We start from the raw sequence: 26721 nt of genomic DNA on the forward strand, positions 1-26721 counted from the left end.
AAATCCTCTATCTAACAATTCTTGTAATTGTATTTTGAGTTCTTTTAATTCCGCAGGTGCCATTCTATATGGTGCTTTAGATATTGGTTCAGCTCCAAAATTAGATCTATACAAAATTCTATTTCTCAACTAGGTGGTAAACCTGGTAACTCTTCTGGGATTACATCTTCAAACTCTCTTATTACAAGAATGGCCTTAATTTCATCCTTTTGGTTTCGTAAATCCACCACGCTTGCTAAATATGCCCAAGCCCCATGGTTGAGCAAATGTTTAGTTTTTAAGGCTGAAAATATTCTTGGGGTTGATTGTATATTAGAACTCTTAAATTTAAACTTTCCTGTTGGAAAGGTGAATATGACCTCTTTATTATAGCAATCTATGATTGCATAGTTTGCTGCTAACCAGTCCATACCTAGTATTATGTCAAAATCACTTATGTCTAGGATGATAAGAGTCAACCCTAGTTTATGTTCTGATACTGACAACTCGCAATTTTCCACTACTGAGTTGGCCAACATAGATACTCCGGCAGGAGTAGCTACGGATAGAATGTAGCCTAAGGGCTTTGATTTTAGTTGAGCATGTTGTGCAAATGTTGTAGAGATGAATGAATGACTAGAGCCCAAATCAAATAAAGTGAAGGCATAATACCCGAGGATGGGTAATGTACCTGTAACAACTGCATCTTGATCCTCTGCCTCTTGACATGTAAGAGCAAGCACCCATCTTTCTATTGTTGGGTAACCTTGTTACTAGTAGGCTGGGTGGTCTGGGCAGTTGATACTTGGTTGACGAGCTTTGGGCAAGCCTTTGCATAGTGACCCGTCTGGCCACAGTTGAAACACACCCCTAAGTTCCGAAGACATTGCCCCTGATGGTGTTTTCCACAATTTCTGCACTTAGGATATGTGAATGTTTGACTCTTCTATTGTGACTGTACGCCCTGAGTGCTTTGAAAAATTTTTACTTGCCGTTGTGAATGTTGAAAGCCTTGTTGGGTGAATTTTCTCTTTGATTGGCATGAATCCTCATTCAGAAGTTGAGGTTTTGGTAGCAAGATCTACTTCTATGAGTAAGGCCGGCTCGAGGGCAAGGGCATACTCTTTGTGTCGGAAAGCAGTAACAATGCCTCGAATGCCTTCTCTTAATCCCCAAATAAACCTTTCCACCTTCTTCTCTTATGTGTCCATTAGTCGAGGAACAAAGTGAGACAAGCAATCAAATTTCCATTCATACTCTGCCACCGACATGTTCTCTTGACAAAGATTAAGAAATTCCACTTCCTTTTGATATCTCACTGTCAAAGGGAAATACTTGTTGTAAAAAGTCTGATTGAATTGCTGCCATGAGACTGAACCTTTGATTGTTCTTTGTGTGGATTCCCACCAGAACTTTGCATCGCCTCTTAACATGAAGGTAGCACAATTTACTTTCTATTCTTCTGGGATGTTCATGTGGTGAAAAATAGTTTATATTTCTGTTATCCAATTCTCTGCTATAGTTGGATCCACAGATGATCCATCAAATGTTGAAGGATTGAACTTCCTGAATTCTCGAATGATCTTCGAGTCATTTGTATCGTTGGTTATTGGTGTGGTGGATGAGATTGTGTTTCCATTACTCATATTTTGTATTAGTATTTGTAACGCATCTGGTGTAAGTAACACGTAAGGCGTCTGTTCATGTCCTTGATTTTGAACCCCTATGGATTCACTTCGAGGTCTGCCTCGTCGTGTTGGAGCTCTTTCTGGTGGCATCTGGTATACACATTTTTTTTTCATAGTAAGGAAGCAATCTAATCCTTTTTTTTTTTTTTTTATTACTTAGACCTATGTTTACTAAATTATTTACTAAATTACTTATTTGAAAATTCCATTTACTAACATATTTGGCATAACTATGGACATCACTTAACAGGCCGAACCATCAAACACCATGACTCTTTTAATGTAGTAGAGCCTACTTGACTCAAATGTTCTGATACCAAACTGTAACGACTAGATCCTTACATATTATGATACAACCGCTACGACATGCATACTTAGACTTTTCTATCATGAGATGAGTTTTGGTAAAAATTTCAAAAGAACATATCTAAAATTTTATTAATTAGGTAGAAAACTGTATAAAAAGTTTATTTTACAAAACACCAGGATCCATAAAACATTAGCATAGTGATACAAAATGCATATATGCCCATAATAATGAGTTTGATGTTTGGCCCTTTGAACGACGTCCAGTTCTGCCACCTACGTTGTGTCCTTACCTACAAAGTCTGTAAAATAGGATGAGTATATAATATACCCAGTAAGTAATTCTCACATAAGGTAGTGACCAAATGCACAATCACATGCAACATGTCATGAAAACATATAATAACATGTGGTGGTCGGTTATGCTTCCAACGTAAATTTATCCACCTAGTAGGAAGATGAGGACTTAAGCGGAAACTAACCCATCTGATGATTAGCAGGTTATGCAGTCAGTAGGGCCAGAGTCCCATCCAACATCAACCATTACCATAAACTTAAGATTGGACTAGAGGGGTGCAACCATACATACCCTGTTAGTCCCTAGCATAAACTTGACATAGAATTGGGTCTAGAGGGGTGCAACCATATATGCCCTGCTTGGAAGCATAACCTTTACCTAATTAAATTTTAATCTTATTTTATCATTGTGAACAAACATAATGCATGGGGTCCCTTGTCGAGAAACACGTTTTAAACATGTAATGCAACATAACAATGACATAATTATGCAACATAATAAAGGTACACTACAATAAAACACTTAAAGAGAGGGTGAGATAAACTACTTACCTTGACTGCGATCCTAGTTATTCCTTATTATTCCTTATGGTTTGATCCTATAAAATTTGTAAAGCACTTATAATTAAAACTAACTTTAGGACTATTTAAAGATCTTGATGAATGTAGCTTATTTATCTTGAAAATTATAATCATTAAGTCTTGAGAGTATTAGTTTAATTACGCTTAATCCTTTAATAATGAGATTATTATTCGTATAATAATAATAGTAGTACTAGTAGTGGTATAATAATAATAATATTAATAATATTAGTATTAGTAATAATAATTAGAGTAATAATAATAATAATAGTAATAATAGTAGTAATAGTGAAATGATAATAATAATAATAAGAAGAAGAAGTGGAGGAGGAGGAGGAGGAGGAGAAGAGACTGAGAATAATAATAAAAGTTAATATTTAACATTGCATTAGTAATAATATTATTATTAATGGTAATACTAAGTAATAATAATGATAATGACAATAATATTATCATTAAATTAATATTGTTAATAACAATAGTAATATGAACAATAATAATATTAATAATATTAGTAGTTATAGTGAAAATCCAAACTTTATTAAGTAAGCAATAGAAGTTTAATTTTAGTTATTCAAATTACTAAGTTGCATCAATGCTGGTACATGTTGTCCTGTGTACTCCATGACTTTCGCAAGGTATAATTGATATAAATAACAGCATCCGGGATGCATCACTGCCTTCTAAAAAGAAGCTAAGATCTTCATCGTCGACTATGTCAATTGGGGGAGTCGGGACCAATAGATTGTAGCAACATTTGATGTGTATATCAAATATATCCAAATAAATATTCAATTGTTGGTGCATCATACTCACTAATTCACTGACTGTTATATCATTTTTGACTTTCAGACCTTTCATATGACCACCAACGTAATTTCTTTCGGACTCATCCCAATCCCCACTAAATCGTACAAAGATGCGAAATAGTGTCATTGATCTACAATGGGATAAACAAATCATTGATAAGTGAACGATCATTTATACATTACTATGCGATCGTTTATAAATGTTTACACGATCGTTTATAATTTACTATACGATTGTTGATAAATTACTACACGATCGTTTATAATTTACTAAACGATTGTGTATAAATTACTATACGATCGTTTATAATTTACTATACGATCATGTAGTAATTTATACATGATCGTCTAGTAATTTATGTTAAACGATCGTGTATAAACTACACGATCGTTTATAATTTACTAAACGATCGTGTATAAATTACTACATGATCATTTATAATTTACTGTACGGTTGTATTGTAATTTATGAACGATCGTCTATATTGTAACAAACGATTATCTAGTAATTTATGAACGATCATTTATATTGTAATGAATGATTGTGTATATATTACTATACGATCATTCATTTAATGCTAAACGACACTTATTATGAAAGCTATCTAGGACAAGAAATCGTTGAATATCACTTACATTCTCTCCATTTCTGAATCTGACAATGAAAGTGATCAACAAAGATGTTGGACTGAAATTCTAAAAGAGAAAGCTACGAGAGAACAATGAGAGAATTTCGTGGGGAGTTCGACAGAAAGTGAATACTGAGAGTGACCTTCCATTCTCTTCAACTTTAACAGATAAATCCACACAAAACGGATAAAGTCATCTAAGAAATGCATATAATATCTACAGCCTTCGGTGGATAATACAGGAGTAGGGCCCCACAAGTCGGAGTGAATTAATTCAAAGGGAGAGTTAGCATGAGACAAAGATGTAGAGAACTATTTTATTGACTTTCACTTGTAGATTATAAAGTTAAACTATATCATTCAAAATTTTTGCAGATGGATGTCCAGGCCTTTGATGCAAAATAGACTTAAACACAACATTAATACTCCCATTTTTTACTTCGAGACAACATTAATACTCCCATTTTTTACTACCTTGAAGTACGTCATTGTTCTGTTGTCCGACTTCAACCCAGCACCAACTAAGTTTGAAGCACTACTAATGACTCCAATTTGACCAACTTTGTATAGCCCCTCATTAAGCTTTCCCTTCAGCACCACCTTACTCGTGTTGGTATCCTTAATGAGACAATAACCAACATGAGTTTCAATAAAACCTTGTTGTTGTCTTGAACTAACTTAGATACACTGATACGATTTTTTGTAATTTCAGGCACACACAACTCATTCTTAAGATTTAAAACTCCATTATTAGTAGTAAGTTGACAAAAGGCAACATGTGAAATATTCAATTCACAACCATTACCAACTAAAATTTTTTTGTTACCTCCATAGTCAAAAGAATTTGTCATCGAGTTATGATAAGAGATGACATGATTCGGAGCCCCACAGTCTACGTACCAGCTTGGATCTATGACAGATTCTGGAGTTGCCACAAACGGATTTCCATTGACGGTTGCTATGAAGGTTTGTTTGGGGATGAGTTATGGCCTTAATTAGGTGGAAAATTAATTGGAAAAATATATCCACGGTTGTTCTGTTCGCTACTCGGATTAGGAGAGAATTGTCGAATAAGAAGCTTGTAACACGATAGGGCAGTATGGCCTGGTTTTGAGCATATTTGGCACAATGGTTTATTGTTCCAGTTGCCATTCCAGCCCCCACGTCCCTTGCCACGACCATTTTCACAGTTTCCACGTTACCCATTATTTTGTTGTTGCGGAGGATGATTACCACTGAAGTGATTTGGATTGGTCCATTTGGATTCAAACTTTTACTCGTATTCATATGGAAGTTTTGATAAACCTTTTGCGGTTCCGTATCCCATAACCTGTGTGGTGACTTCCAGTGTCATCGAGTTGTATAACCAGCCTAATAGTAATTGATTGGTGGCAACCCATGAATCATATTTGGGATTTCCAGTTTCTTGAGTACCAACAGTTGTGGAGCTAGATGCCTGAGTTGATTCAACTTCAGATGTTGGCATCATTTGTGCTACTACGGCAGCATAGGTGGGATTTACCGAGGTTGCTTGCTGAGTAGTTGGACTCTCTAGCTGTACAAACATTGATGGGTGCCCGAACAAGTGATAGCTTTTTAAGATGGGGAGAGCCAAGTTCTTCTACTGAAGGAAGTTTATCCTATCAAGTTTGATTGAAATAATTTGGTTTGGAAGCTAGTTCAAAGGAGGACTACTAAAGGTAAGATTTGCAGAAGCTCCCTTTGTATTGACTGATGAATGGGCGTTGGCATTAATGTTTTGATACCAAGACAAGGTTTCAATTCCAAGACAAAAGATAAAACATAAAAGGAAAAGGAAGAAATTAGACGTTTGGCAGAGCTGCCCACAATATGTATTCTGTATATTTCCTCTCTTGTCAAATCAAGACTGTAATACTCTATTTATACAAGGAGTGTGGAGAAACCTACTAGACCTCCGATTATACTGTAATATCAAAGAAGGAAGAATAAGGGTAATATGGAAAAAGTGGCAGTTGCGGTGGTTAAAGAAGTTGGGGACCACAGTTAAATGACTTTCAATTCTGTTGGGAGAAGTTCTGATTGAAAAGAAGAAGGAAACGGAAAGAGAAGACATTGAAGAACTGAATATCTTGGGTAAGGGGAGTGAGCTTTCGTGTGTGGGAGTTCGGGTTAGTCTGATCGTGTAGAAGCAACGGAGGAGTACTACTGATCACCTACCTCATCTACTAGGCGATCGTGTAGAGAATCCCGACGAATGTATAGTTGTTGTAAGCAATCACGTAGTGATCGTAAGCGATCGCGTAGTGATTGTAAGCGATCGTATAATGATTGTAAGCGATCATTTAGTAATTATAAGCGAACACGTAGCAAGTGTAAACGATCGTGTAGTTGTTGATTGGTTGTCATTGTCTAGCAAAGTATATGTTCATCGTTTAGCTGTTTTGATATACGATCGTGTAATTACAATTTATTAATAAAAACATTTTAAAAGATCAATTTCCTATCAGATTGGTATCAGAGCAACAACCTGGGCAAGCATGGCTCAGAAACGATTTGAGGAAAAGCTGGAGTTGCTAGACCAGAAGATATTTGGACTCAGAGTCGAAGTGCAGAAATTACCAACCGTAGAGGAAAATTTGGCGTCGTTTGCGAAGAGCACTGAGTGATTGGGATTCCAAGCAGAGAAACATCAACAAGTGCTCATTTTGTATGTTACGGAAATGACGAAGGGAAAAACGAAAGTGACGGAAGAGGCGGAAGGATCGAACAACAATAATGTGTGCAGAACGAATGGTTCAGTTAAAGTAGTGGGTGAAGAAGCGACTTGCGATCGAAGCAAATTCAAGAAAGTCGAGATGCCGATGTTTAGCAGAAGTGATCTAGATGCGTGGCTATTCAGAGTAGATCGCTACTTTCAGATTCATAAACTGACTGAATCCGAGACGATGACGGTGGCGGTTGTGAGTTTCGACGGCGCCGTGTTAGACTGGTACCGGTCTAAGAAAGGTAGGGAACCGTTCAAAGATTGGAAAGATCTGAAGTGAAGAATGTTAGTTCGATTCTGATTTTCAAGAGGGGGATCGATTTGTGGTAGATTCTTGGCTATCAAACAAGAAACTAATATAGAAGCATATCGAAATCTGTTTGATAAATTGGTAGAGCCATTACCACACCTACCGAACAAAGTGTTGGAAGAGACATTCATGAACGGTTTAACACCGTGGATAAAAGCTGAGGTCGAATGTTGGGAACCGTCGGGGCTAGCGCAAATGATGTCATTAGTGCAACGTGTTGAAGATAGAGAGAATGCACGGGTCAAAGCGGGTCGGGCGCGAATGTTCGGAGGTAAGATCCAAAACTCGAATTCTTCGAAATTTAATATTAAAAATGTGAGTAAATCGGGAAGTAGTAGTGAAATGAAAGAAGGAGGGAAGTCTGGAGAGATATTTCCGATGAGGAAAATTACGTTGCGAGGTGTGTCGACTAACGATAATCGGAGAGAAACTCCGGCAAGAAGGTTAACAGACATTGAATTCTAGACGAAGAGAGAGAAAGGACTTTGTTTCCGATGCGATGAAAAGTATATTGTGGGGTATTGGTGCAAAGGGCACGAACTGAGATAACTGAGGCTACTTGTGCATACGTCCGATGAAGAATTGGAATTGGACGAAGAAGACGAAATGAGAGAGGAGACGCTGGAATTGAACATGCTGACCGTGAATGAAGAAGTCTCGTCGATTGCGGAACTCTCAATGAGTTCAGTTGTGGGTTTGACGAATCCTCGAACAATGAAGATTAAAGAGGAGATTAAAGGGGAACCGGTGGTAATACTGGTTGAATGTGGAGCTACCCATAACTTCATATCAGAAGGAATAGCAAATCGTTTGTAGGTGGAAATCCTAGAAACAACAAATTACGGGAAGGTTTTGGGATCGGGAATCGTGGTGCGAGGTAAGGGAGTATGTAAGAATGTGGAAATGATGATAGGAGAATGGAAGGCGAATGATAGCTTCCTGCCATTAGAGCTAGGAAGTGTAGACGTGATTTTGGGGATGCAGTGGTTACATGGTGACGTAAATTTGGGATGCAGTATTATGCGATACATGTCTTAGGTTATGCGTTTGTTCTCATGCGTTGGAATGGACAGTATGCGTTAATCTCTTATGCAATGACCATGCGTTTCTATCACAAGTTTTCTTGCGCTCTCGCCAAGTATAACGAGATCGCAAGTTTCTCAGATGATCCGAGATCGAACTCGGGGACGTGTAGCTAAACGTTATGCGGTAGTGTGTTTGCGGCGAAGAATAAAAGAATGTTGAAAGTTATAGGCTATGCATTACTCCTACTCCTAACTATCAGATTAAGCAGTGGAAGTATGATGGTGAGAGACAAGAGACACGACAACTGTTAACGCGTAGTAAGAGGTATGGGAAAATAGATAAAATGGTGAGGATGTCTTCACCGCAAAACTAAGCTTGACCGCAAGGGTAACACCAACCAACGCATGCTATGCGATTATGCTATACACACTTGACGTAGACGCATGCGATGTATATGCGATAGTGTCGAGAGGCCTTATTTCTAAGTCTCTATTCCCGCTCACGTGCTCTCACACATAGGCAAGATGACCACATATCACCATATCCTACTTAACGAGTGCATACGCTGTGTAGTAGCAAACGGAGCATATTCCTAAGTCCTCGTTCTTGCTTATGCGATCCAATCCGCTCTCTCGAGTCGAGATTTGGTTTTTAGACTACTCTCCCAAGTATGTCTAAATGATGAATGATGTGTTCATAAGACAAGGTAATCATATAAACATGGTTGACGTAAGATTATTCCTATCTCTAGTGAACACTTGCTTACATTGCTTAATGTGATCAACTACTTACCCTCCCAGACAATTGGTTGCTGCTGATTCTACTCATAGACAAGCATTGCGTCCGCTTATAGACAAGCGTTGCTACAGCTTCACACTAAACAAATAAGGTTTTCTCACAACACTCGCGCAACGCACACCTCCCAGTGGTTTGCTACATGCTTCATATTCCTATGTCGCATGATTAAATATGCGATACTCTAACAGTCTTACTTAGTGATGCAATGAAAGTAAAGGATCCTAAGTAAATGAAGATGGAGATGGAATCGAAGGAAAATATAGAAATGCATTGATCATAAAATGTATTAATCTCTTAAGCCAAAATGCAATACAATACAAGGATAGAAGAGATATGGAGGGACGGATAGAAGCAATGTCTTGCTTCCATCAGATGTATGTCAAGGCTGCCAGTGGTTCCATGGATGGGCAATGGAGTAGACTCTCTCGATCTGTAACTCCGGCGAAGGCTCCGGTTGTCACTCGGAATAGTTGAGGGGATGAAGAACTCTCAAGACTCCATCTTCTCATGCTTTGATCTGGATCAAAAGGATCCACCCGAAGGTAGAAACTTGGATAATTTGAAGTTCTGCTCAACGGCTTCTATTTATAGAGTTTGATCGCCGACAGCATTAATGATCCTTCTCTGAAATTTTGCAGCTAACGGCGTGATGGACCTACTTTGAATCTCTGCTGCTAACGGCGTGGTAGGTGAAATGTCAACATACCTTTTGATACTCCCGAGGTATGCATTCATGCTTGATTTCTGGAGTATCAAAGCAGTCCACCACCCTTGCGGTCATCCCTTTATTATGATTATTATTCTGTAGTTGCAATCTCTCTGCGATGACCGCATTCGCTTGACAGCCGCAATTTCTATGCAATGGACGCATGCGGTTGATGGCCGCAACATCCATGCGTCGAACGTATGCGTTCGTCTCTGCAATGGAGAGATTCCCCGCATGCGGTCGTCTTTGCGATAGCCTGGCTTCCGCGTATGCGATCGCTTCCCACGTTAGCTACAAAGATAGACAATTGAACGCATAATAACGCATAAAAGTGGGTTAGCCGAGATTCTTAATGCTGATTGACGCAAGCTCGTTTTCTCATGAATTCTTAGTATAATCGCCACATCTTCTACTTAACAGCCCTCATAATTCTAATAAAAGGCTTATAATGACGTGCATTTCTGCCCGTCATCAGTTACACTCTTTGGGAAAAACAGAGGTCGATTGGTGGAATTTAACAATGACATTTGTTCATGAGGGCTGAAAAGTTACTTTGCAGGGGGATCCAAGTCCGACGAAAGCAAGAATTAGTCTGAAATGTATGGTGAAGACTTAGGCAGCTGAAGATCGAGGGTTTTTGGTTGAATGTAGAATGATGAGCGGAGGTGAATTTTTGGCAGAGCAATATAGAAGTGAGGAAATCGACATAATACCAGAATCTCTATCAACCTTGTTAACTAAGTTTAAGGATGTATTTAAATGGCCGGAGGAACTGCCTCGTCGTCAAAGTATAGAGCACCATATCCACTTGAAGGAAGGAACTAGTCCAATAAATGTTCGACCATACCGATATGCGTATCACCAGAAGGCAGAGATGGAGAAATTAGTCGAAGAAATGTTGGATTTGGGCATCATTAGACTAAGAACCAGTCCCTACTCGAGCCCTGTTCTACTGGTTAGAAAGAATGATGGAGGGTGGAGATTTTGTGTGGATTACCGTGCTCTCAACACTGCCACCATTCCAGACAAATTTCCGATTCCAGTGGTGGAAGAGCTTTTTGACGAATTGAATAGAGTTGCTTTATTCTCTAAGCTGGACTTAAAGTCGGGCTACCATCAAATAAGGATGTACCCGCGGGATGTGGAGAAGACTGCCTTCCGGATACATAAAGGGCATTATGAATTCCTGGTAATCCTTTCGGTTTAACCAATGCACATTCCACAGTTCAAGCACTGATGAATACCATATTTAGGCCTTACGTCATTTTGTGTTAGTATTCTTTGATGATATACTAGTGTATAGTAGAAATCTAGAGGAGCATTTACCATTTAGAGGTGGGTACTATCAGTGTTAAAGGAGAATGAGCTTTATGCTAATAGGAAGAAATGCCAATTTGCAAAGGACAACGTGGAATATTTGGGGCATATCATTTCAAAGCAAGGAGTGAACGTAATCCGGAGAAGGTGCAGGCAGTGTTGGAGTGGCCTGTACCTAAGACAATTAAGGAGGTGAAGGGGTTCTGGGGGTTATCTGGCTATTACCAGAGATTCGTACAAAATTATGGCAGTATAGCGGCTTCATTGACATAGATTTTAAAAGAAGGGACTTTTCAGTGGACGAAGGAAGCTCAATACGCCTTTGAAAAGCTCAAAACTGCTATGATGACATTTCCCGTGTTGGCGTTACCTGATTTTAGTATACCCTTTGAGGTGGAGACCGATGCTTTGGGGTATGGCATGGGAGCTATGCTAGTGCAGCAGAGAAGGCCGATTGCTTTTTACAGCCATACTCTGTCAATGAGAGATCGTGCAAAACCGGTATATGAGAGGGAGTTGTTAGCTGTTGTCATGGTCGTACAAAGGTGGCGACCTTACTTGCTAGGAAGATGATTTGTCATTAAAACTGATCAGAAAATATTGAAGTTTTTGCTCGAGTAGAGGACGATACAACCGCAACATTAGAAGAAGGTTGCTAACTTACTTGGTTATGATTTTGAAGTAGTCTATCGTCCGGGATTGGAGAATGGGGCCACGGGTGCATTGTCCATAGTGGATATGGAAACTCAGTTGGTTCACTTGTCGGCTCCTACTTTAACCGATATGGCTGTAATTCAGAAGGAAGTAGAGCAGGATGATCGGTTACAATGAATTAAGGGTCGTGTACTACAAAAGGAAGACAGAGTACAAGATTTTTCTCTCCATCAGGGCGTGCTGAAGTACAAAGGATGGTTAATGAAGGATCTCTTACCGAAGAGTTCCATGAGCACGTTCGGATCACTCCGATCTCACTGTGACCAAAATACCAATATACATTCAAACATACAGTTATGTAAACAAACAGTAATTATCGGCATGCTATGAACAACAAATAACAAGGGAATGAGTTGCCATACCAGTTGAAGACAGTCTTCAAACTTTGGAACTCAACGCAGCGGAAACCTCCACGCGATCTACCAATACCCAGCAGAATCGTCAACTATAGCAGCACGAACAACCGCACAAACACGAACGTCGCGGGGACGACGCCACAAGAAAAGAGTCCCAGTTATTCTCAGAGTGAGAACCCAAAGCGTGGTCTTTGGTGAATTTGGTAGAGGAAGGAGGAAGCACAGATCGTGTAGACGATAAGCAAGTGGGAGGAAAAAGACATTATCGTATAGCACGATGCTTATCGTTTAGGAGAAACTACATGATCATGTAGGTTTTACTGAACGATTGTTTAGGAAATGGTATACGATCGTTTAGGGAAGCTATCCGATCGTGTAGGAACTAGTGTGCGATCGTCTTTTTTGCCCCATCCCATTCAAACCCTTTATGAGCAAGAACCTCCTTCAAAATCCGAAACTGTTTTTTCCAAGTTTTTAATCGACTTCTGACGTGTTCTTTAGTTAAACCACCACCAAAGTTTTCATTCAAGACTTGAAGAGCTGCTGTATATGCAGCAGGCTTCCATGTGCCATCGACCCTATTTCCTTCTTTTACTTTCTTGACAAGAGTCCTGGCAAGAAGATGGTCCATTTTAGTAGTCCAATGCAGGTAATTTTGTCTCTCTTTCCTATTGCAACTGCCAGGCACACTCCCAGGCAGATACACTTTCTGATACATTGCTGAAAATTCACAGTGATACATTGCTGAAAAATGTGCCAATTTAAATCTATAGACTAGTTCTGTCCGTTGACAGTAAGCAAGTCATAAGCAATACAATCAATCATTCATTTTTTTTTTTTTTGGGATAAGAAAAATTAATCATTCATCAATTTTGATTTTACTCAAACAGCTTAAACATTGATTCACTTGGCTTCAAATAATTAAGACCAAGAGAAACAAGCACTAAAAATTCTATGAAATTGCAGAACTCACACCCCTAACTCCGTGTGGGGAATGAACACCAATCATATAACCCATGATCCATGTTACCACTTACAAGTCCTAAAGGACCTAGTTCCTATCTTCTCTAATTTGGAGTATGATCCTTCATTCTCCTTTTTATTTTTATTTTTAATTTTTTATAAGAAAACAGTTGTCTTGTTCCTTATCATTAAGAACAAAGGGGAAAAAATAATAAAAAGACACCAGCTAGTGTCCAGGGTATATTCTAATTTTTAATCACACAATGGTGGCATAAAAGACAAAGGGAAATCAATACTAGTAAAAACCAATAGCATGAGATCTGTGAATAGACTATGCACTTGCACTAAAAATGTCACACAAGGAGGCAGGAGCCCTTGAGTGGAGCATCATAAACCTTATAGGCATCCTTCAAAGGCTTTCTACAATTAGGGTGGGTGATAAAAGGGCATCTTCATGGAATGACATTTGGGTCAGAAATCAGTTTCCATCCAAATGATTTTTTCCAAGGGTTATTAAATTTTCAGGACAAATAAATCATATATCTTTGAGACGTGAGGTAAAAGAATTGAAATCTTGGCAAGTTCTTGTAAGAGGAGGAGTCTTAAAACACAAGTTGCAACAGCATTGTCTCCCTCCCTCGGTGTGCCCTCTATGTTTGGCTCAAAGTGAAGACTTGTATTATTTGTTCTTTGTGTAGATTCTCTAAATCAGCATGGGAGAAATTTCTTCTCAAATCTTATGGTTTAACGCAATGAAAGCTCTCTTGTCTGAGATATGGTTTGAAAAATCAGTGGGTTTTTCATGATAAGCCCTTTCTTGGTCTTTTCGCTTGGATACGTCTACTTGCATCCTCTTGTTGTTCTCATTCAAAAGTTTTTTCTAATTATTCTATTCAAGACATTTTTTTGACTTGGAACGCTTTCATTTTCTCTATTTAGTTTAGTTTAAATCTTTTAGTTGAATATTTATTTTCACTTTTCAGTTTCTACGTTATTGTATTTTGAGCATTAAACTCTTTTTAGTTTATCAATGTGTTTGATAGTATGGGGTTCTATCTCAAAATCAATTGGCAATGGGAGGGTAGCTCATCTATCTTATAAGGAGTGAGGGATCCCTTGATTTTTCCAATGTGGGATTCTCAATATGCCCCCTCAAGATGGTGCCTCTTTTGGATTCACCATTCTTGATCGAATCGCAATTTCTTTTTATTGGACCGAATACCCGTTTGGACATCATGGACTCTAATACCATGTATAATCCACCAATTGACCCAAAAGCTTAAAATGATAGGTGAAGGTAGATTTAATTATATATCACTTAACACAATGAAAGGTCTCGTTTCCTTTTCAGGAAAAAAAAAGGAAGAGCCTGAAAGATGAGAAATGAAGTTCGTGACCTCAAAAGACAAGAAAAATTGGACTTCAAATGTTTCGGGATTGTTCTGGATAAAAGTCATTATTTAAAGACTTAGTAGCTCCTTTGATGTCCAAGGGGTTTGCACATGTATATTGGTAGAGAGAGTCCTAAAGAAGTGATCATTTTGGCTTTAGATACTCTTTATGATGAAAGGTGTTGACTAATCTTGTTACGTGGTCATCAGTCCAGGTTGTCGTGAACTGTGATTAAGGCTAGAACGGACCTTTCTCACGTGCATTTTCAATGTTATGAGGTTCTTATAGCAAAAATGCCCTACCTTCAAGGTTTTGGATCAGTATTTGACCTTCATTCCAAAACACAATTCTAAATAACCTAAATCTCTTCGTCATTCCTTCATTCAATCTATGTTTGCCTTGTAGGTGGAGAAATGGAAATTGATGTCCTGAAGTAGGATTGAACAAACTAGACACAAATCGTGATCAAATAAAGCATAAGTTTCTTGAACAAGCCACAATTATGAAATGATGAGGTGTTTCAAAATTGAAGTTTTAAATATTTATCAAGTACAATAACATGATATTCTAAGAAACACGGACAACTTAGTTTGGCGACTATGGTTGACGTGTCCGAACAATAATATTCATATTCTTAAAGCTCAATGACAATTAAGCAAAAGTCGGCCTTTTCTCTCCCAATGAACTAGAATTCTTGGACTTAGAATGCCTTCCCATCAATCTTTCTGGAATCAGACACTATAAATCCATGGACCTCCAGTTATCACCAAAAGACAATCTTATATAATTTCACAGCTTACTAACTTAGCATAAAAAAATCTGTCAGCTAAAACTTGTTATTCACTGGGTCATAATTTATTCCTTTCCCACCATGACACTTGACACATTTGGAGGTTGGCCCCCCTTTTTTAATAGATGCAATAACTTTCATTGAGAAAAATGAAAGAATACAAGGACATACAAAAAACCAAATCCACAAAAGCCTCTCTAGAGAAAGTGGGACTAAGATAGTAAAACAATAACCTTCCCACTTACCTAGAACCTCGACATTCCACCACGAGGAACTATTAGCCTTAAAAGAAGGGTGCTCTAACAACATGTTCTCAAACCGAAAAGGACTCCGACCCCAATTTTGGGTTCCCCATGCAATTTCAAAGTCTTTCAAAATAATGAAAAGATAATAAAATTTTTCATATTACAAAATGCTTTTAATAGGCTAAATAAAGAAGTGTCGCAACAAATATAATTGACAGTACACAACCAACTCAATGAATTAACTTGCAAACTAATCCTGAATTCTAACATTCGATACCTTTTCTCTTTCCAGGACTCCCAAGAAACTGCCAATAATATCAAACGAACTTCATTTTACAACTTAATCCAACAGTTAACTAGAAATTCATCACAGCAAAATCAAATCTGTTATTCACCACTCAATTAGTAAAGTCCCATCTACATACGGGCTATAAACTACCAATTGCTTTCCTGCGAGAAATCATCCAAGTCGTAAACGAGCCTAGCCCATACAGTTGCAGATGCCAACACTTTCAAAAGAAGTAACAGTAACTAGGAATCCAATCTATAACATCCACCTCAAACACACTCAGCCTTTCCCAAAAACGATGCTACTGCATAACCACAGTGCAGGAACGGCAATAACTATTCGGTGATTCAATGTAAGGTGTTGGATAATTTAAAGATTTTTCTTTAATTTATTTTATTTTAAATATTTATTTTATTGGTTAGTTAGCTTGTGAGGAGGAGTCAGTCTCCTCTCCCCTTTCTAAGGAAATTGTTAAATTACGTGGGTTGTGTGTAGGCCTTTTTACGCTTTTAATGTCTTCTTCCGCTAGAAGTGAAGACAATTTATTAGAAACCTTATTTCACACCGAAACTCTACGATTCCAAAAGGTTTTTTTGTGAGTAAACATGTCCAATAGAAATAGAAATTCGTAAGATTGCTTAGTTGCACACAAGCTTTCTTAGAGTGCCGAAATACTCAAGGACAAGTGGAGGCACATCTTCTCTAAGGAGAGGATTCAACAGCGCGCCTCTACCCAAAATCACAAGCAGCTTTTTCAAACCATCAACTACTGATGAACTTTTAGTTTGGCTTTATAATTCCTGTACAATTTTCACTGCTTTATTATACACTTTCCAACATAGGGAAACTCAGCATCTAAAAAAACATAGGAACTACGAAATTGAAGACCCAAATATGTGTCTTAAAACCCATCATTTAATTGGTTAGAAATTTTCGTTTATAAACCGAGTATTGTAAACTCTATACCCCTAAAACTTTCATGTCCTTTATAGAACATTCCCAAATAAATCACTATAAACCAACAAGATATACGGTAATGATTCAAATAGCTAGTACCCATTTACCTACCTGGCGAAGGCAGAACTCGAGTGAGATTGAGACGAACGAAGCTTGAAGATTCTGTCCAGCCCAACAAAAAATGGCGGTGGCTCCTCTCCGTCGCAGTCCTCGACACTCTGTCTTCTTACCTGAATTCTTACACAGACTCACACCCAATTACGACGAAACTCCATTAATCTTGAATTCTATTGGTTCTACTTCTCTCTGAATTGAAAGGGGCTTGATTGATTGGGTAGCAAAAGAAACGGAATTTTGCAGAATGTTTCATATGGAAACGTTAGTTTCCTATGAGTGACACTAGGAGAGTCGTTTGGCTGGTTTCATTGCGTATTTTTTCTTTCGACTCTTGGAAATTTGTGTGGATTACCTTTTTTTTTTTGGCCTAAAATATCAAATAATTCATTTTTAAAAATAATATAAATTGACCCTCGGCCCACATCATCGTCATATCACATTACGTAAATTGCCCTCATCTCTTTGTCTTCTTACTTTTTACTGAAAACCAACCAAAACTTGAAACTCTTCAAACGTAATGGCTTCATATCGCTCATAAGCTCTAGACAGTTTCGCTAAGTTTTAAAATCCATCATTTGAACTTGCAAAAGATTCCACTGCGGCCGAAAAATCGAATATGATCAGTAAGTGATTTCAATCTGTGCCTGAAAATGTCTTAAACTGATCGGTAATGGGGAAATGGTGCATCGTTCTGGGTTTAGAAATACTGTGAATCTATGGTTTTTCTTTGTTTTCAATATGTTCTGAGGTTGAAGACGAGTAAAAAGAGATAATGGGAGCGAGATAAATAAGAGTGAAATTGACGAGAGCGATATTAAAGGGAGCGACACCGGAAAGGGTGGGTCGTTCTGGGGTTTAGAAATACCGTGAACCTATATATATATATTTTACTAATGTGTTTTGAGGTTGAAGACGAGTAAAAAGAGAGAATGTGAGCAAGATAAGTGAGAGTGAAATTGGTGAGAGCGACAACAGAGAAAGCGAGACTAAAGAGAGCGATACTAGAGAGAGCGACACTAACGAGACAATGTCCAACGAGAGTGGTTCTAGCGAGACTTAAACAAAATATTTTTTTTACATTTTTTTTTCTAAAGGAGTTTATTGATTGAATCTTTATTTCATGCAGGAGTCATTTAAGATGTCAACATGTTTCAGAATACCTATAGCCAACCGATTTCCTGGTCAAATAACGAGCTTGGCCCACTTGCTAATGCGAACAAGACTGTGAAGGAGAAGCTTACCCCACAGCAGTTAGAGATGTTCAAGAGAACAATTTTTGGGCGATTTATAGACATTGACATGGTGTTTAACAACCAAATTATCCATCATAATTGTTTAGAGAAGTGAAGAACACGAAAGTTGACTCAATGAGATTCTCTATTGGTGGAAAGGTCGTCACGTTTTTTAAGGATGATATTTTGTTGATGATTGGTTTATGGCGATCCCTTATGTGAGTTGATCTAGATGAGCAGTCCTCATATGAACTTGCAATCAAGTATTTCGGTAATCGAGTGACGAAGGACACCTTACATATCAGTCTACTAGAAGAAAAATACAAGAAGTTCGAGTTTGAAGATGGCGAGGATGCTGTGAAGATCACATTAGTGTACTACACGAAGGTTGTAATGATGGGAAAGAACAAACAGAAAAGTGCAGTGGACCTTAAACATTTTAAGGACGTTTAGAACATAGAGTACTATAACAGTCTAGACTGGGGTACCATTATTTGGAAGAGGACACTCGATGCCTTAAAGACTGCATTGAATGATAAGAGTAGTTTATACAAGATGAAGGTGAAAGGAAATAAAAACTATGTCGTTAAGTACCTTTTGCGTAGATTTCCACAAGTGTTCCAGGTAAATTTGCTTAATATAATAATCGTGTTGTTTGATTTAACATTACTATTGTTCTTAATATATGTTAACTTTTATTTAGGTATGGACGTACGAGATCCTAGCAGCATCGATAGCTGGGAACATTGCGGAGCGAAGGAGCAAGGTGGCTTTGCCTTGTATATTACGATGGGCATGCGCCCACTCAATGTCCTTCAAAGTACTCGAGAGAGACATATTCGAGTCTAACAATGTAAGTTTACTCTATGCATAATATGTTTATTTAATTGTTAAATTGACACTAACCTTTTTTTTTTAATAGGACACTAACCATTTTACTAGGATGTTAATGTAGACAAAGATTAAAGAAGGTATTGTCATGAACGACGCTGAAAGGGAGTTCAGGATACCTAGTGGACAGACGACCTATATTTGATCTAGGTGCCAATTATGATAGTGCTGAAAGTGGCAGTAGCTCAAGTAGTGGGGGTAGTTCTAAAAGCGACGGTGATGATCATCGTGGAGGTAACAATGATGAACAGAGCATTCAAAGCACGAGGATGTTGAATGTGGAAGGGTGGAGGGAGGGGATGAACACGAGCATTCTGAGCACGAGGATGTTGAATGTGGAAGGGTGGAGGGAGGGACATACACACCTAGTGATGATATGTTCCATGATATGATAGGGAACGTACACGATAAGGATGAGTTGAACCCACCTAATGTCCATCTTGCGGATTCCCATATAAAGCGATCTATAGATGAAGAGTGTCCTGAGTGTGTTGGCCGTAAGGAGGAACCAATCCCAATGATTCTATTTATTCGTACCTGTGGAGTATTGACAGCTCACTATCGAGGTTGGATGGCCGTATATCGAGTTTAGATAGTCATGTATCCAAGATCGAGAAAAACATGACATACATGAAAGGACAATTGTCGGCCATCCCATTATTGTTGCAACCTATGTGCAAGGTTTGCATTTACTATCATTTTATGTTCTTATGTGTTTAGTTTTTACGTGTTTGTGAACTCATCATTTTAGTTTACTAATTGAAGGGTTCCACGGTGATTGAGAAGATGACAAGGTCACCCATCCCACATACAGGTGACGATGCCACGATGTCGCTCATCCCATCTCGGGATCCCAATACCATTGATGTGACTGTCTCTCATACTCCCATCCCCGTAGAGCCTCAAACTACCACCACTACACCTACTCCCATCCCCCCTCTAGAGCCCGACACCATAACATCACCCACTAACGTCCAACCTGTAGAGGTCGACGTCCCACATACACAGTCTAACGTGCCTACCTTACCCACTGACATCCCACATCCAGAGGCCGACACGTCTGACTTGTTGGATTTTATGTCCTAAAACTCATGGTATGTAAACAATAGAGCTTATTTTGAAAATTCAATAAAGTTGTTATTGAATAGATCTATTACTTGAATAGAAATCCAATAAACCTAAAAGTCCCTTGACTATTGGATGAGTACTTGAACTTTATGTGGAGACATAAAGGTGGATCAGGTTCAAGTAAATAGTCAAAATGATCTATAGTACATGGATAAGGCTGGGTACCTTATTCTGGTAACACTATTAGATACGGCCTGCCTTGTAGTTGTTACAAGGAGTTGTAAAGTGCTACAAACGAAGTGATCCTAATTCGTTCATGTTGGACATGAGGAGTGGGGGTGTCCTTGTGCAAAAGAGTTTGTACAAGATCGGATCACGAAATTAGTCACTCTTACTTTATAACGCTATTTACTGTTTAAGACTAACTATTTCAAAGTGATGACCTAGGTAACTTGACCTTAATCCTGAGCTAATTATGAATTCCTGTTTATTTGGGATTGCCCTTAGATTTGCATAGGTGAAGGTTGGCTCAACAGCGCCGGTCTAATATGACTGTCATTTCAGAGGTAAGACTAGATAGATAATTGGGGACATAGGGTGCAAGAGGGAATTCACTCCTACCCACTTTAGGGATAGTAGAGAGGTTGTTCCCTTAAGTGTTGATTCTGGGNAAATCCAATAAACCTAAAAGTCCCTTGACTATTGGATGAGTACTTGAACTTTATGTGGAGACATAAAGGTGGATCAGGTTCGAGTAAATAGTCAAAACGATCTATAGTACATGGATAAGGTTGGATACCTTATTCTGGTAACACTATTGGATACAACCTGCTCTGTAGTTGTTACAAGGAGTTGTAAAGTGCTACAAACGAAGTGATCCTAATTCGTTCATGTTGGACATGAGGAGTGGGGGTGTCCTTGTGCAAAAAAGTTTGTACAAGATCAGACCACGAAATTAGTCACTCTTACTTTATAATGCTGTTTACTGTTTAAGACTGACTATTTCAAAGCGATGACCTAAGTAACTTGACCTTAATCCTGAGCTAACTATGAACTTCTGTTTATCTGGGATTGCCCTTAGATTTGCATAGGTGAGGGTTGGCTCAACAACGGCGGCCCTATATGACTGCCATTTCAGGGGTAAGACTGGATAGATAGCTGGGGACATAGGGTGCAAGAGGGAATTCACTCCTACCCGCTTTAGGGATAGTAGAGAGATTGTTCCCTTAAGTGCTGATTTTGGGGCTTGAACAAGGGATCCCGCTCTCTCATTTGGAATGAGAGGGACTCGGTTTTGTGATTGGATCACAAAACAATTGTTCATTAGGGGATCAGTGGGACTTAAGGAACAAGAGGTAATTTCGGCGGTAAAACAGAGATTTGACCCAGTCGTTATTGTGAACAACCTGTGAAGGGTTAAATTACTAATCATGGTTATATCGAGTGGACATAATATATCTACAGTGAGGGGAGTTCAACTATGGGCTTTAGTAGATTGACCCAATAGTTAATGAATGGGGGTTAGATCGGTCTAATGAGTTTAGCTGATTAATCTCGGATCGTTGGAGCCCATGATCTGTAGGTCTATGAGATCCCCCTACTAGCTCGGAAATGGATTAGCTCTAGAGTAGCGTAATAAGTTAATTTGAAATGTTCAAATTAGAATCAAACGAAATTGGAGAAAATATAATTAAATATGATTTAAATATATGAAGATGAATTTGTGTAAAAATTAATTTAATATTAGATATTAAATTAATTAGAATTATTTAAATTGTTTAAATAATTATTTATTAATTTTATTAGAAAATTAATTTTTGAAATTAATTTGTAAAATTAATAAATATTGATTTTAGAAATAAAATATGATTTTAAAATCAAATTTTGGATTTTTGGAAAATGGAAAATCACACAAATTTGAGAAAATAGGTTTTTCATCTTCAAAGTAGCTTATTTGGAATCCACTTTTTCCTTTGCTTTACTCCAAGCATGAGCTGCATCCCATACAACACATCTCTTTGCATGATAGTCTACAATATATTGAAGAGATTGGAGTGAGGAAAGGCATAAGAGAACCAACTGAATTTTTGCTGAAAAATTCGGATGAAGAAGGTGTTCTTCAATGGGTTCTGTCTAGTGAGTTTTCTCCATATTCCCTTTGATTCCAGCTTATTTTGAGTCTCACAACTCAATCTAGAGCACTAAGAGGATAGTAGGGAAGATCTTGTGGTGGTCTACACAAGGATTCGGAAGATTTTGCAGCTGAAAATGGAGATTTCGTTGGTTCGGCCAAGGTATGTTCATGAAAACCATTATACTCTGTTTTTAGCATGTTTCTTTTCAATCAAATTAATGAATTAGAATGCTTATGGATCTTGATTTCTTCCGCTGTGTTCTGGTGTTCATCCAACAATTGGTATCAGAGCATCTTATAAGCATTCAGTTCAGATTAATTCTGATTTGGTGGGTGTTTTGTATGAAAATATGAACTGTTGTAATGATATGGTTTTCTGAGTTTTGGCCTTTAATTTCTCTTTGATTTTTCCGTTTAAATTTGTAATTGGCTCTTGTTTGATGAGTTTTAATGTCTTCCCAAGAGTTTGTAATTTATTTGGAGTCATTAGAGTTGGAATTAAGCTGTAATTCGAAGAAACAAGCGAAGGGGCCGAGTTGCAGATTCCAGACGATTAGCCTTTGTTCATATCGTCGTTAAGCTTTAGTACCTAAACGATCGTTTAGATTCATACGTTAAACGATATGAAGGAAAAGCTAAACGATCGTGTAGCTTTGGGCGTTAATCGTTTAGGTGTTGTGCGCTAGACGATCATCTACCTCAGGAGCTAAACGATGCATTGTTTTACTATGCAATGGCACTACACGATCGTGTAGCTTTGGGTGGGAGCTAAGCGCTGAGGCGAAGAGCTATGCAATGGCGCTGAGTGATCACTTACACAATCGTTTACCTTTAATCGGGAGCTAAGCGATGTGGCAAAGAGCTATGCGATGGCATTGAGCGATCGCTTACACGATCGTTTATCTATGAGCGGCAGCTGAGCGACGATTCGTTCGAATTGCTAAATGCAGATATTAGCAACTGAGGCGATCCGACTTTACCAGTCGGGCGTGCGCCTAATTGATCAAGACAAGGTGCTAAACGATGGAGCTATGCAATAGTGTTTGACACTAAACGATCGTGTAGCATCCTCCGGCGCTAGACGATTATACTATACGATAGAAGGGAATACTATATGATCGTGTAGCTTTGACTATACGATAGAAGGCAAACACTATATGATCGTGTAGCTTTGTTAAACGATAGACGTTGGTTACTAAACGATCAAGCTAATTGCATGACGATGGTCGTCATTGCTAAACGATTTGATTTAGCGAGATTTTGAGTGAGAGCGAGAGAAGCCGGTTCGACCGGTTCTCTTGAGGTTTGGTCCAGTTCAGCTTCAAATGGTTTGTGGTTGGTCCGGTTTAGTCTCTGTTGGTCCGGTTCAGATGGTTTGGGTCTGGTTCAAGTGGTTTTGGAGCGATTCGAGTGGTGTTGAAGCTGTTTTTGTAATAGTTTGGCTTTTGTTTGCTTGTTTTTGCCAAAACTAAAACCATATCATTACGTGTTTAATTATTTATGCATTGGATGTATGTTATAATTAAATAAATCTTGTATGTGCACATAGTATGTCATTTAGATTTAAAATCCCACCATAGGAAGCATGCAACATACATTGAAAGTATGTTATAATTTGTTATAATATATAGTATGCATGTTAGGGTTTCTTGTATTTAATATAAGTGTTATATTAGATATTGAATGCTTGTATGTTGTGGATGTTTAGCATGTCTAAAGTTTTATAAGCTATTATAAAATTAGGTTAGACATTTAAAATCCATAATGCAGAACAGTTGCATGCTCACGTAGGTTAACTACTTGTTTTAGTTAGTTAAAATAGGTCGTTAAACTTGTAAAACTAGGGTTACAAACTAAACTGGTATATAATCTTGTCGAAGGTTAGGGGTATTTAAGTTGATGGTCTACGGAACACCTCCTACCTGGGGATTATGGCCAAATAATTGAGCGTTGGTAACCAGTTTTATGAGTATCCATGAGCGATGTGAGGTAATAAAAGGGTTTATCACTTAAACATCGTAGGTTTAAGTCCATTTATAAGAGTTATACATGGATAAACCACATAGACATAGGGTTATTTTTATTTAGTTGGAAAAGAACCTAAGTATAAAGTTACCCAAACATTAGAACACTTCAGTGGTAGTGAATAACTTCTATATGATAGAGTTATTAGAAAACTTCAGCGGGAGATTAATAACATATGCGGTATGTTATTCTTAGATCTCGCATCCCTAAGAGTTCACAGTCTGGATTTAAGCGGTACTTCGTGTCACTCTAGGAGTGACCTCCCTACGGAGAGTATTTTTTAGCTTAAATTTAGACTCGGGTGAATAAGGGGAAGTTGCTCGAACAGAAATCAAGTGTATGATTTCAACTGCCATGTCTCCACATAGTTCACACCGTGAGATTCATATGACACTTCGTGTCACCCTGGGAGTGATCTTCCTATGGAGAGCGGATGTATGCGTCAATACCAAGGTGAACGGAGGAAGTAGTTCATAGTAAGTGGGTGAAGAAAATGTGTCAACATATCCTACGGTCTCCTCCATTAGTCTGAACCGTCAGATTCATATGTTGTGCCTGTTGGTTAGCTTTAAGCGGCCCTTTGCTAGTCGTTTAACGACGACTATCCCCACAGAGGGTTGTAACATAGGATTCAGAACAACCCAGGCTTCAGTAACATGAATAGAGTTTTATAGTTCCGTCTTGGGTATTGTTTTCTATTTTCAAAGCAATACTCATCCGTTCTATAAGATCCGAAAATGGCGGGTCTACACTTACAGAATTATTAAGTGTTAATAATGTCTAACCAAAAGCGGTACCTAAATGACTATCGGAATATGAGTTATTCTGGAGGTAGTATTTAGTCAAGAATGTCTTGATGTAATATCGTTGCAAAAGAATAATATTGGGTAAGTTATTAAAATTGCTAAAACTTGATTGGATATTTAATTTCAGAATGACAAGTTCATTATTACAAGTGTTGGTATCAGATAAATTTATTGGGGATAATTATATGAATTAGAAATCAAATTTAAACACGATACTTGTGATAGACAATTTGCGGTTTGTCTTAACTGAGGACTATCCTCCCATTCCTAGCTCTAACACAAACCGAAATGTTCGAGATGTATATGACGATGGGTCAAGGCTAATGATATAGCTTGTTCTTATATCCTCGCCAGCTTATCTGATGTGTTGACAAAAGAAGCATGAAGATATAAGTACTGCCAAAGAGATTATGGAATCTCTGTGAGGGATGCCATTAAGCACGTTTACAACAGTCGCATCAAAGTGGGGACCTATGTTTGTGAACATGTCCTAGACATGATGGTCCACTTTCAGATGCCAGAAGTAAATGTTACTATTGCCGGAAGTGAGGAATGTCCTCCAAGCCTGAAGTTGCTTCCTCTTCAAAGAGTAAGAGTATTCTTGTGAAGAAAGGCAAAGGGAAAGGGAAGGAAAAACCCTACTGGATTGAAAGGCAAGGATAATGCTGCAAAGGGAAATGTTTCCATTGCAATGATGAAAGGCACTGGAGGAGACACTGCCCTCAATATCTTGTCGAGAAGAGAATAGAGAAAAGGTAACCAGGCTAACTTGACTCTGGGACCATTTGCTCAGCTCATCCAGTAGGAGAAGTTACTACTTGTTTTTAATTGTTAAAACTTGTAAAGAACAAATTGTATATATTTTTGGGATAAATGAAATGTTCATTTTAAAAAATTATGTTTGTTCTAGCAACCTCTGTTGAGAATTAAATTGTTAAAAGCCATTTGTAGATATTCAGATATCTAAATGGCTAGATCAAAGTATAGAAAGTTTAAAGATTTCTATATCTGACTATTAACAAAGAGTTGTTGAGACAGGTCAGATACATCTTGCTCAAAGAGTTGAGAGTACCTCAATGTAGTGGGAGGAAAGTGTGCTTCCTGGCCATTATTGAGATTAAGATGCAATCCCCTTATAGTTTTATCTAAAGCCTATTGTATACCTAAAAATGTTTACAATAATATTCTCGGCTAAAGTGTTTGAGAATTACCTAGTAGGACTAGGAATACCAGATAACCTAGGGCAAGTGGGAGAAATATCGGGTATAAAGATACCAAATGGTAAAAGATGGGTATGAGATGCCCTAGTTTATTGTATTACTCTATAAAACTCAGAAACTCAGTCTTATATATCGGATGTATAAGTTATCACTGGAGTTTTAGTCCAAGTGGGAGTTTGTTGGGTTTTATGTCCTAAAACTCTGGTATGTAAACAATGGATCTTATTCTAAAAATTCAATAAAGTTGTTGAATAGATCTATTACTTGAATAAAAATCCAATAAACCTAAAAGTCCCTTGACTATTGGATGAGTACTTGAACTTTATGTG

The 26721-nt window shown here is 38.1% G+C and overlaps 1 long non-coding RNA gene across 1 annotated transcript; it reads right to left on the minus strand.

Moving 5' to 3' along the window:
• Positions 1-2066: 2066 nt before the first annotated feature.
• LOC120071627 lies at positions 2067-17360 on the minus strand. Its single transcript, XR_005480303.1, has 2 exons — positions 17011-17360; positions 2067-2275 (listed from the first exon to the last, which is right to left on the minus strand). It is a non-coding gene; the product is annotated as an uncharacterized LOC120071627 (long non-coding RNA).
• Between the last annotated feature and the right edge of the window lie 9361 nt (positions 17361-26721).

The sequence above is a fragment of the Benincasa hispida genome, chromosome 2 (genome assembly GCF_009727055.1).
Source record: "Benincasa hispida cultivar B227 chromosome 2, ASM972705v1, whole genome shotgun sequence".
Lineage (NCBI taxonomy): Eukaryota > Viridiplantae > Streptophyta > Magnoliopsida > Cucurbitales > Cucurbitaceae > Benincasa > Benincasa hispida.